The 13,949-nt window shown below is 34.9% G+C and overlaps 1 long non-coding RNA gene across 1 annotated transcript; it reads left to right on the top strand.

Moving 5' to 3' along the window:
* Positions 1–12,797: 12,797 nt before the first annotated feature.
* LOC112588180 (uncharacterized) lies at positions 12,798–13,949 on the top strand. Its single transcript, XR_003112612.1, has 2 exons — positions 12,798–13,593; positions 13,867–13,949. It is a non-coding gene; the product is annotated as an uncharacterized LOC112588180 (long non-coding RNA).

Genomic DNA, 13,949 nt, shown 5'->3' with positions numbered 1-13,949 from the left:
CACTTTACGTAACAGTATTTACTTACTATTAGTTACTTTACGTAACAGTAACGTGAAAAAAGTATGTGACAAGACAAGACAATTTTAATCAATTCAGGGCTGACTTTATTTCGAAAGAATTTTTGCAGTTGTTAGTACGTAAGAAATGTGCGTGTAGAGTTTTTTTGTCACTACTGACGAAATGACTGAACTCAAAGAACCGAAAGGAAGAGAATGCGCGTGTGTACATGTGTTAGACTAAACTGAACAGGAGTCAAATATTCGGCTTTATTAATGCAGCGCGTAAAATCAGACATTTCGAACGAAATCTACTTTCTTTCCTTTACTATTCTTGGGGAAGACTAAAAGTACTGATATACCGTGAATGCTCTACGACAAGAGAAGATATACTACATGGGCTAAAAAGTCTTTGGCCTGACATATAGATGGCGCCACAAACTAAAAATCCTTATATTTCCTATAGAGTACCAACCTTAACTTAGATGCTGTAAAAATTTCATGATATTTCGTTGACTCGTGTACAAGTTATAGCTTTCGAAGTGACGTTACCTCTGAATTTATCTTTACTATGGAAAAAAGTGAAATTCGTATTTTGATTAAACATTGCTTCCTGATGGGAAAAAACACTGTTGAAGCAAAGGCATGGCTTGATAAATGTTACGGCACATCTGCCCCACCGAATTCAACCATCAAATATTGGTTTGCTGAGTTTCGTCGTAACCGTACGAGCACAAATGATGCACCACGTTCAGGAAAGTCAAATGAGGCAGTTACTCCAGAAAACATCCAGAAAATCAGTGAAATCGTGTTGAATGACCGCAAAATGAAATTGAGTGAGCTAGCTAACATCATAGGCATCTCAAAGGAACGCGTTGGTCATATCATTCATGAATTTTTACACATGAAAAAGCTTTGCGCGCGTTGGGTGCCGCGTTTTTTGACAATTGAGCAAAAAGCGGAACGTGTTCGACTTTCAAAGCAAAATCTGGCCCTGTTTAACCGCAATAAGAAGGAGTTTTTGCGTCGATTTGTCACAATGGATGAAACATGGATCCATCACTACACACCGGAGTCCAATCGGCAGTCAGCGGAGTGGTTATTGCCTGGTGAAAGCCGTCCGAAGCGCCCGAAGACACAACAATCAGCCGGCAAGGTTTTGGCCAGTATTTTTTGGGATGCGCATAACATAATATTCATTGATTATCTTGAACATGGTAAAACTATCAATAAAGAATATTACTGTACATTACTGGATCGATTGGACGACGAGGTCAAGGTCAAACGGCCACATTTGGCAAAGAAAAAATTTTGTTTCACCAAGACAATGCTCCAGCTCACTCGGCTCGCGATACGACCGATAAATTAAAGAAATTGCGCTATGAATTGGTCCCGCATCCCCCGTATTCTCCAGACCTGGCCCCCAGCGACTATTTCCTTTTTCCCCGACTGAAGCAGTGGCTCGCTGGTAAAAGATTTTACTCGAATGAGGAGGTCAAGTTGGAAACAAATGCCTATTTTGAGGGACTTGACACCGAGCACTATAAGACCGGCATCGAAATGTTAGCGGACCGTTACATTAAGTGCATTACTCTAAATGGAGATTATGTCGAGGAATAAAACACTTTTTTCATTAAAAAAATCGTCTTTTCATTGTTAAGCCAAAAACTTTTCAGCCCATGTAGTAATTCGTAGAATGCGCGACACTATTCGTTCTCTATATGCTGATAAAATTCTTCGTGCAACAAATAATTTCGAGATAAGAATACTTGTTTATATTGGGTATGTGAATATGACTCCGTCCTTTCCCAACAAATGTTGGTTTTAGTATTGTGAACGTATACTAATAACTGGCAACACTTGTATTCGATAGTACTTCATGTCAACTTTCAAACGCACTACGTGAAATTTGGTTTAAGTGTAAGCAACAAGTGTTTAACCCTACTTGAAAATGTCGGTTTTCGTTCCAAACAATCATTTGCGGGAAGTATTATTACACTATTTTATTGCAAAGAAAAGTGCAGCAGAAACTTATCGTTTGCTTGTGGAGATTTACGGTGATCATGCTCCATCTAATACAACTTGTAACGGATGGTTTCGACGATTTCAAAATAATGATTTTGGAACTGAGGACAGAGAACATGGGAAACCACCAAAAAAATTTGAAGATGCTGAATTGGAAGCATTATTGACAGAGGATTGTTGCCAAACTCAATCCGAATGCGTTTGAAGCGAGCCATAGAAAAAGAACGGCCAGAATGGGTGAATAGGCACAGCAAATTAATTCTTCAGCATGATAATGCCAAACCGCATACCGCAGAAGTCGTGAAAAGATATTTAGATGGACAGGACTGGGAAGTGCTACTCCACCCGCCATATTCGCCAGACATAGCTCCTTCAGATTACTACTTATTCCGGACGATGCAGTCAGATCTTACGGGAGAACGGTTCACTTCATACGAAAGTATCAAAATTTGGCTTGATAATTGGATCAGCTCAAAAGACCAGGACTTCTTCAAGCAAGGAATACATAAATTACCTGAAAGATGGGCGAAGGTTGTAGCTGCAGATGGAGCATACTTTCAATAAACTTTTCTTTAATTTTCTAAACAAGCAAATGTGTTTTATTTTAACAAAAAAGGGCGGAGTCATATTCACACACCCAATATTATATTGAAGCAAATGGTGAACATTTCGAAAATTATAAGGCTTAATCACATCAGCTATACACATACACATAAACAGCAGAGACGGTTTAGAGTCGATAAATACTACGGAAATGACGAACCGTAGGGTCCTTATCTCTACTGTGACACACACACACACACACACACACACATGCACGCACGCACACACATAACAGAGATGTAAATTCGACCATGTAACCGCCACGCTGTACACCTTGGATAATACTAATACCGACGGTACTCTAACTTTCAGGCCTTGTTCCGTACAGCATCACGTGCTGTACGGATAATCGGTGCGAGTCAACGCTGCAGGGCGGGCGGCCTGGTGCCCGGGGCGTTCTCGCTGGCGGCGGGGGACTCGGGTTCTCGCGAGCGAGCGCGCGGGACCCCCACTAGGTCCAACCGCGGCCGCTACACGGCGCGGCTCGCGATTCCGCTGCCCGCGGGCAAGATTCGACCGCCCGGATATATAACCAGGCGCGCGATGCCTGGTCCTTGCCTTGTCTTGTCTTCTGCCTGGCCAGTTTAGATAGCAAGTAGTGCTACACGTTAGTGCATCGTATTACTGGTGATTACCGACGCGCTTTCTAGGCTTCCTAGGGCGATCGGGTATTTCGTTTCAGATTCGAACCACTGCTCTATAGACTCTGCTGAGTTGAAGGTGGCGCCGACACACCCTGCTGGGTTGAGGCAAATGGTTCGAATCTCGTTTTGTGATCTCGGGCTCACGGCGTTGCCGTGATCTTAGGAGCGACTCGACCGTCTCCTCGGAGCTTCGAGCTCCCTTATTGCCCAAGTGTCCGTAGGGGGCCTTTGGCGGTTTTGGAGCGGCTCGGTCGCAGTCCTAGAGCGTTCGCGCTCCTTCGTCCAAGTGTCCATTGGGAACTTGGCTTTCTCGCAGGAGCGACTTGGTCGTCCTGCGAGCCGGAGCTCTCGGAGCTCCGTTTCCACGCGTCCTCGGGACCGTGGCTGGCTATTGGCCATTACGCCCGGAAGGGCAGGCCATCCGAAACGACGGAGGTCGTTTCGTTGCACGTCCTTGGCGTGCTTCGGGTGCCGCGCACCGTTGACGTCACGGACGTGTGTCCTGCGGGACTTGCGTAGGCGACGTTGTTTCGCTTGTATATAGCTACGTTTAGGTTCTTCTGCGTCGTTCTTCTGCGTTATTCTCTTCTGCGTTACTACTGCGTTTATTGCGTCCATTGCGTTTACACTGCGTGTCACCTTACGTCGGCACGTGCGCGTGCTTCTTCTCCCTTTTTCTCGCCGCCGTCCCTGGGCATGGCCCAGTCGGCGCGCGACGCGGCCTGATCAGCAGGGTCTGTGGTCGCCTTGCGAGGCCCCGGCCTTTGATCAGGACGACCGGACGGTCACCGAGCGGACTCGAGCGAGCCTAGACGCAGGCGGACGTCGCTCTGCGATCCCGTACTTCCAGCCAGCTCTCCGGAGCTATCCTATGTTCGGGCTAGTTCCGAACAGGCCTCATAACTCAAAAAGTACCTAATGGAAAAATACTTTATCATAGTGTTTTGCAAAGCTTTCGAGATAAGCTATAAAAATATGCAATGAAAAATGGGAGGTTCTATTTAAAAAATTGAATTTTCTAATTTTTAACAATGTCATTTAGAAATTTTATTCGAACAAAATTACTATGTAATGACGAATCATCTTATCGTAATTATAGCGAAATTCTTTAATTTTTTATGTTGTTTATTGTTTCTGATGTTATTATTCTATAATTTTTCAATAACTATGCTACTGGGAAAATAAAATTTTAAAATTTGAACAAAAAGAATGACTTAAAAATATTAAAAGTATAAGTTATCTTTAACTTTATTTAAACATAAAACAAGATTAAAGAACAAATATTGGAAATAATCATTTGCATTTTACATAAGCTAAAATTATAATTAAAGTTATTGGATAAACAGAGATTTGATACGACTGGGTAATATTTCGAATATATTAACATATAAAAAATTAATAGATTGCAAAAATACTGAAAAATGTCAAATATTACTGATATTTATATTTATTTAAATTTCTAGCATAACATACCACAAACTATGTGAAGAAATTTATTGTACAGTAATTATATTATTAAACATTGATAACTAGCCTCTCGAAAAAAGTTTGAAAGGTAAGTAATAATAAGATTTAAGATAATAATATTTTCAGGAATGCGCTCGAGCCCAAAGATTCTGACGCTGTCCCTTACAATAAGCGTAGCATGATAAATATTCAAAAAAGATTCAGCTAAAAAAGTAGAAGAAAATGAAAATTAATGTTAATGATGAAGAAGAAAATTTTAAAAGCATCTTGCATATTTCGAAAAAAATTTGTTGACATTAACATTCTCTCCTCTCTCAAAAATATAAAAAATTAATATTACAAAGCCTCTTTAATGACCTCCTTAACAACGGCTTATATAAATATTGACCTAAAATTAAACAGTTAACCAGCAATTTTATTTAAGTAAATCTTAAAAAATGTTCTTATTCACAAAAAATTGTTTCTATTATTTTGATATTTTTACATATTCTTTATATTTTATTATTTAAGGAGCAAAATGGAAGTTTGTGATATTTCAACAATAAAACTACAGATATTTCAGGAATTTACACAACTGAATCGGTTTTGTTCGATATTATTTTATTTTTAAATCAAGATGAAACAATTTTTTTTTAGTAACTATTAATTTATTCGAAAATTTTGAGATCATAGAAATTCTTCATTCTTCTGGTATAGTCTTTCCTAATTCATTAATTGAAGATATATTAATTGAAAAGCTTAACATTCAAATATCCTCTGAATCGACGTCACAAAATATACATAACGATAGAAGCTCTACTAATACTCCTAACGATAACTTAACAGTTTAATATTTCTTACATATTGTTCGAAATTAGAATTTGAATAACATTCTTTTCTTTAATGTTTAAAAGAAAATTTATAATAGACATTTCACTAAAAAAATGTGTAATAAAAAAATGAAGAATATTTCAAAATCTTTATATAGCTTACAGAACCGAGAATTTGACAAATATGCACATTAGGTCAACCGTCTCAAAAGTTCATGACCTTGATATACAGGATGTCCCATTTTAAAGGACTCACTCAAATATTTCAAAAACACTGCGTTAAATCGAAAAACGTTTCAGACAAAAGTTGTTTTGTTTGAAGGGAGACATAAGACAGCGACAGCATTTTGTTGTAGATGGCATCACTTTCGAGATATCCACTGATCATCAATTTTCTTAAATAGAAATCCCAATCTTTTATTATATCATCTTTTTCTACCAACTAATTTGAATAACTTTTGTCTGAAACATTTTTTTATTTGCCTAATATTTTTTGAGATATTTAAGGAAAACTTGATAACATTTTCAACATTTAACTTACGATATCTCGCTAACTATTCGTCGAAAGAAAAAATAGTATTAGACTTTTTTATTTTATTTACTATCAAGAACATATTACTATAATAGTGCCCTAACTTTTGTTAACTTATCAACCTTTGGAAATTTCAAAATTATTAAATTAACAAAAGTTATATGATTTGCACCGGATAAGAAGGGGCAACGGTGGAGGCCGGCATACATGGACAGTAGGTCTTAAAGGATAGCAACCTTTGACTTTGAGAGACCATCAGCTTGTACCACTAGGCAAGTAACAATGCCTCTCTCTGTAGTCGCCGTGCGCTCGGGATAGCACTAGAAATGTCGCTTCTGAACGACATCTCTTAATGTTATCTGGGGAGGGGAGAGTGTCGTGAGCGTGGAGCGTCAGATAGCTCAGTGGTCTAGAGCAGTCGCCCGGCAAGCGAAAGACCCGGGTTCGATTCCCGGTCTAGCGACTACCGCGCTCTCGATATTTTTCTCTCCTCGGAACGAAAAATGAGATGCAGGTCCCGAACGCACGGTGTCCCGTCGCCATCTAGTACGCCCTCCTTCTTTCACGGCTAACGCAAGTTAGGGTACTATTATAATAATATATTTTTGATAGTAAATAAAGTAAAAAAGTCTAATACTATTTTTTCTTTCGACGAATAGTTAGCGAGATATCGTAAGTTAAATGTTGAAAAAGTTACCAAGTTTTCCTTAAATATTTCAAAAATATTAAGCAAATAAAAAAATGTTTCAGACAAAAGTTGCTCAAATTAGTTGGTAGAAAAAGATGATATAATAAAAGATTGGGATTTCTATTTAAGAAAATTGATAATCAGCGAATATTTCGAAAGTGGCGCCATCTATAAACAAAATGCTATCGCTGTCTTATGTCCCCCTTCAAGCCAAACACAGAAATGGAAATGCAACCAGCAATATATACTAAAATGGTTGTTGATATGGAATAGAAAAAATGAATAAGAAGGGAGAATGTCTATTAGAGTTTGTTACGCAAAATAAACTATCATGAATACAATTATTTCCATCATATGCGGAGACTTGACTATACATTTGAATAAGCTCTGGCAACAGAACGTGTAACTGATTATATTTTCACAAATTCTCGGTGGAAATCTTTTCTCAAAACAGTAAGAACTTATCCTAGCGCAGTCTGCGGATCAGATTATAAGTTGCTCAAAGTGAAAGTATGACTGAAATTAAGGCATATATCAATACAAAAGTCTTCAAAACACATGGAAATCTTCGACATACAGAAGTTTTAATAGCAAATAAGAAAAGCTTTGCCTAATATTCAATGCAATGTATGACTCTAACAAATCTGATCAAACATCAAGCACTGCCTAAATAATGAAGAGCAAATACAATCATTTTTCGAGTTGAAAGTACAGCAGCGTATATCCAGCACTATACAAAGCTGAGTTTTTAAACACTTCGGTCATATCATGAGAAAAGGGGCCTCCATGGAAACATCTTCCGAGACAAAAAGTTCGAAGCAAGCAATCAAGAAAACGTTCTTCATCTCGTTGAGCGGACCAAGTGGTTTAAGTCAGAGCTCGGCAAACTTTACAACTTTCGGCCGATTTTCGGAAGCTACGCCTTCTATCTCCCCTTACCGCGCGGCGGATCCAGCAACTGACGGTCGCGGCTCGCGACCTCAAGACCATTGAGATCATAAGGCGCATCTATGCAGTTTAAAAAAAAAACGCGTCAGCAATAGTACCTCATGGGTGACGAAGAAACCTATTATGTTACCTTCTAATTATAAAAATTAATTATAAAAATATAAGAAAAAAAAATATATATACTTATACAAGTATATATTTGTACATGTTTGTGCGAAATATTACATACATATAGTTGTATCGATACATTTATTTTTCAGCCTTTGAGGTACGTTAAAGGAACGCGTTGTCAACGTTAACACGTTATTCTATCTTTATCGCTCATTGCATGTACAAGGATTGAATGACGCGTTAGCGCTGATCGACGCACTCCCCGAACGTATATTTAGTAGGCACCACATAGATACGCCTTATGATCTCAACGGTCCTGAGGTCGCGAGCCACAACCGTCAGTTTCTGGATCCGCCGCGCGATAAGGGGAGATAGAAGGCGTAGCTTCTGAAAATCGGCTGAAAGTTGTAAACTTTGCCAAACTCTGCTTTAAGTAATCAAGAGGTTATTCCAGACTTTAGTACGTGAAGCATAAGACAAATAATTATAAAAGAATTTCTCCGCGATGCAATACATTGGCTACCATATTCCCCTGAGGAGAATAAAGACTAGAGAAAGAGAAAGAGAGAAAGAGGGATAGAAAGAGAGAGAGGAAGAGAGTGAGAAAGAGTGAGAATGAGAGTGAGAGAGAGAGAGAGAGAAAGAGAAGAAGGGAAAGAGAGAACAACGCACTTAGTGTAACAAAATTTAGTTGTTTTGTCAAAGATTAAATATTTTAAAAATATAATAGTTAATAATATAAGTGAATAAATAAAATATTTAAAAATAAAAAATCTTACATAGATCTGATTTTTATTTATTTACAATATTTTAAGTAGAATTTTTTAACTTATTACATTAATCCATTAACGCCTGAATAACACAAAATTTTTCTCCAACTTAGAGCTAACAGATTTTAATGAAATCGCCAATAATTCTTTTTGGGGATAATTTTTCTAAGGGTTTCCGGGTCCGTTCTTTACGATCTGACCATTTAGAAAACCCAAAAATATCAATTTTTATTGTTTTTTGACAAATTTAGACAAAACATCGCGTTTTTTTAGCCTCTTTTTTACGAAAATCACTGATTTCTTATAGAAAAAATTTTTGTTTTACACCGGAAATTGCACAGATTGTGTTATTAACATTTGTACTTTAAAAATATGTAGTTTTCTTTCCCAATTTTTCTTTTCAATATGGCAGACTCAAAATTGCAGCCGAAATTGCGAATTTTCTTTTATATTGAGGTTTTTTCACTTTATAATGCTGATTTATTCAATCTACATACTAAGTAAGGCTTCTACAGGTTTCTTTCGATGTTGTTAGAAGATTTTTGAACGTACAGGCAAGATTGAAGAGACGAAGTGGCGGCTGTCGGGTCATGGTGAATAATACTTTCGTGAAAGGAAAGAACCGGACAGATCGCACATAAAAACAATATGTATTTTGTAGGGCTTTTAGGGTCACTGAATTCAATACCAGTGTCAGATTTTTAAAATTCAAAATAGCGGATCCAATATGGCGGACCAAACATCGAAAAATTCTAAATCTCGAATAAAAAAAATTGTGTCATATTCTATGTAAAATCTAGAGTAACAGTTGTCTCTTGACGTTTTTCAATTTAATGCAAAGTTTCCGAAAAAAAATTCATGAATGTTTCAAATTTTTAGGGTCGCACGAAAGAGCTTAATCCTTGTATGCGTGTGTGTGTGTGTGAAGGAATCCAGCAGCATGTCTTACTTTACCATTTTATGTTCTATGCAGCATTGACACAAAAAACTATAAAAAAATGTTATCGTATTCTATGTAAAATTTGCAGTAAAAGATATTTCTCAAAAAATAATGACTATAGACCAAAATTTTTTTTCTTTCAAAATTTTGATTTCCTCGATTTTCGATCTGCGATATTAGATCAGCCGTTTTCAGTTTTGAAAATCTGATATCAAATTAGAGTTTAGCGACCCCGAAAATCTTTCAGAATATGTTTTCAGAGTATTCAGAGTATTCATTGTTGGATTCCTTCACACACATACGCACACAAGGATCAAGCTCTTTCGTGCGACCCTAAAAATCTAAAACATTCATGAATTTTTTATGCGGAGACTTTGCGTTAAATTGAAAAATGTCTAGAGACAACTGTTACTCTAGATTTTATATAGAATATGACACAACTTTTTTACTCGAAATTTAGAATTTTTCGATGTTTGGTTCCCCATATTGGATCCGCTATTTTGAATTTTAAAAATCTGACACCGGTATTGAATTCAGTGACCCTAAAAACCCTACAAAATACATATTGTGATCTGTTCGGTTCCTTCTATTCACGAAAGTATTATTCACCATGACCCGACAGCCGCCACTTCGTCTCTTCAATCTTGCCTGTACGTTCAAAAATCTTCTAACAACATCGAAAGAAACCTGTAGAAGCCTAACTTAGTATGTAGATTGAATAAATCAGCATTATAAAGTGAAAAAACCTCAATATAAAAGAAAATTCGCGATTTCGGCTGTAACTTTGAGTCTGCCATATTGAAAAAAAAAATTGGGAAAGGAAACTACTCACATATTTTTAAAGTACAGATGTTAATAACACAATCTGTGCAGTTTCCGGTATAAAACAAAAATTTTTTTATAAGAAATCAGTGATTTTCGTAAAAAGAGGCTGAGAAAAACACGACTTTTGTCTAAATTTGTCAAAAAACAATAAAAACAATAAAAATTGATATTTGTAAGTTTTCTAAATGGTCAGATCGTAAAGAGCGGACCCGGAAATCCTTAGAAAAATTATCCCCAAAAAGAATTATTGGCGATTTCATTAAAATCTGTTAGCTCCAAGTTGGCGAAAAATGTTGTTTTCGAGCGTTAATGAGTTAATGTTTGCTGATTACAATTTAATGTTTGTTGATTTATTTTAATTTGCTCAGACGCTTTTATTAATTTATATTACTTATTAATTTATTATATTAATTTATTTTACAGGTTCAATACTCAATTCAATATTTTTATCAATTATATTACAATATTATATTATACAGGAACGTCCTTGATCTTATACTCTACTTGTTGTATATCCGAGATATTCCAAATGATAGTTATGCTTTGATCGCTACATTTACTAATGACAGTGCAATTTTAACAGTTGAAAATATTGATAATGCCACAAGCAAATTACAGAATACATTAGATAAAGTACAGAGTACATTAAATAAAGAGCCTAGACCAAACGCTGATGCATTAAATGAGATAAAATCCACTCATATTAATTTTACTTGCAGAAAAATAAACTATTCCTATTTTAATCCATGAAAAAATTATACTGTACGAGAATATAGTCAAGTACCTAAAAATGACTATGAATATTAACAAGTAAGTTGTAAGTTAAAATGGAAGAAAACGTCAAAGAGAAAAAAGGACTCAATGTAAAAAAAGAAAAATTATACTGGCTCCTCGGACGTAATTCTGAATTATTGATATAAAATAAATTATTAATTTATAAACAGATATTCAAACTTATATGGATATACGGTATCCAATTACGAAATTACACAAAGATAACTAACATAAATATAATTCAAACTTTTCAGAATAGAGTACTACGTGGAATAGTTAATGCTCCATAGTACATACATAATATTGACATACATCGGGATATACATATCAATATGGTGACTAATCAAATCAATCAAACATAAATTCTTCAAGACCATAAAAACCCCAAAATGGAAACTGTGTTAGATAATTTACGAATATAATACATGCTGGCTTAAAAAGACTAAACTTTATGAAAATTCTTTGGTCGAGTTAACATAAATGCCGTAAAATTGTTAAGGGATTTTATTTACTAATAATTTTTATACATGTATAATAATTAGACAGACAAATCATTAAACAATCATGTTTATAGATGTTCATAGATTAAGTATGATTTCTTGATAAAAAAGTTAAATTAAAAATTGAAATTTTAAAGAATTCCATGTAATATATGTTAATAAAACGCAATCTATATGTATTAATATTATGAGAATAATATTAGAAAATCGTCAAACATTTCATTTCACGAAAAATAGAAAATGAAAAATGTGTGGAACACACACTCTCATTAAAGTTAATTGACAAAAAAATTTCATTATCCTATTATTCAAGTTTTAAAACCATGATATAAAAATATATAGTCATTAAGCATTGAAAATTGTATTTCACGATTGTTTCATCTGTTCTCAACAATAATCGTTTTATTAATTCTTCATTCCTATCCTATCACAATGTAATAAATTTATTTTTGTTTGATTGATTTTATCTTCAGTTATATTATTAGAATTCTATTTATCATCTTCTTTATATCAAATATCTCAATTGATTATTTAACGTTTTAAGATTCGTCCGTTTAATAATTCAATGTAATTTCAAATATTCTGTATAAACCAAAGATTCTCCAAATATATAATTATAATCAAAACAAATGTAAAAAAATAAGAATTAGCACTGTTATTCGAATATTTATTCCAAAAAGTAAAGTCTGCTTTTTGCATACAAAATTTAAAATCTCTTTGAATCTTAATTTTTAAGCCCACTCTTTCCATTCTTCAGTAGGAATTACAAAATAATTAAAAGAGCTGAAAGTTATTTGCCTGTTATGGAATCTATTTACGAAAACTTAGAAATAAATTTATGATAGACATGATACCAACTTGAAGACCAAATCAAGTATAACCAATTTCTAAAATATTATTTTGTAAAATAAATCATAATTCTCACTAAAATATTTGTCAGTACGCTATTGAAAGATAAATGGAATACCAAAACGATCAAGTATGTCAAGTAAGGATAAAAGAACATTTAAATAATATATCATAGAACAGCTGCTAGACTAATTTACTACAAATAACTACAAATGACAATTTTAATAATTTTTAAATTAAATCCTCAATTGTGTACTGACAAATATTTTATTTTTAGTTATATTTATTTAAAAAATGTTTTGTTTTTATACTGTAATTTCCACTGATAAGTTAAAATGATAGAACTAAAACATTTGAGTGCAAAAAGTAATATTTTAGTATCAAACATTTGCTTGAACATTACATCACACATTACTTGTTCTTATTTGCATTTGTTTATCTAATAATATTTATTATCTATTGTTATTGAGCAGTTATTGCTTGAATAGTAGAATCACAGCAGTCACACATATGTTATTTTATGTAACTTGTCTAACAAATTTTTGTTTTCTACTTTTTCCTTCCTCTTAATTTTTGTAAGATTACTCCTCTTCCAATATTGTTTATTCTTATCGAGTCTAACTAATTTTATGATACCTACATAATTGCTCTTTTTTGTATTCCCATATCAAATATTAATATTGCATAACTATGACTATAAATTAAAAAGTTATACATAATAAAATAGTGCTAGGGGATAAGTGCTCTCTTCGGCCAAATTTCGAAGACGACGCCTGCTTTCCTCCTACTATTACTCTCGACTTGACGGTCGAGCCGCCGATTGCACGCAACAGCTTCCAGGAGAGTTCGCATATGAAAAATACGCTGAGGTCGTACTTTCCGCCAAATCGTCATTAGAACAAAGCCGTTATTAGAACATATGGGGCATTCCATATGAAGTGATACACCCAAATTTTCAAAGTTGTACGATTATGCTGAAATTTGCACAAATTGTAGTCCTATCACAACTAAGATTTTTGGCCAAATTGTTTGACTCACGACCAACGGGTTGTCTAGTAACAGAGGCTTGAAGTTTTAGCATTTGGGCCGTTGTGTCCAACTTCAAACGCCGGTAAGTTCCAGTAGACTATTCCGATTTTCAAAAACAAGGAGTGATTTCTAAAGGTCTTTTTGCGCCCTTTAATCCTATGAAATCAGTTTTGTTTTTAAGTCAAAATTTATTTAAAATTTTTGAAGGATAAGAAAGAAATTGTTTTTTTTCAAATTCAGACATCTTTGATTTTCTTCGAAAATATCTTTAAAAAAAGTAGAATTCTTGCCCTTTAAAATGATTCCAAGATCAAAGTGGGCAGACTTTTAGTTTTCAAAATACAGCTTGTTTTAGGACCGAGCGCGTCACGCACGGTGCAGCTCGGCCGCTGTTGCAAGTGCCACGGATGATCCGATCAGTTCTATTGCTTGTGGCCA

The sequence above is a fragment of the Harpegnathos saltator genome, unplaced genomic scaffold (genome assembly GCF_003227715.2).
Source record: "Harpegnathos saltator strain DR-91 unplaced genomic scaffold, Hsal_v8.6 scaffold168, whole genome shotgun sequence".
NCBI lineage: Eukaryota > Metazoa > Arthropoda > Insecta > Hymenoptera > Formicidae > Harpegnathos > Harpegnathos saltator.
This window is presented reverse-complemented; position numbering and strand designations above follow the sequence as displayed.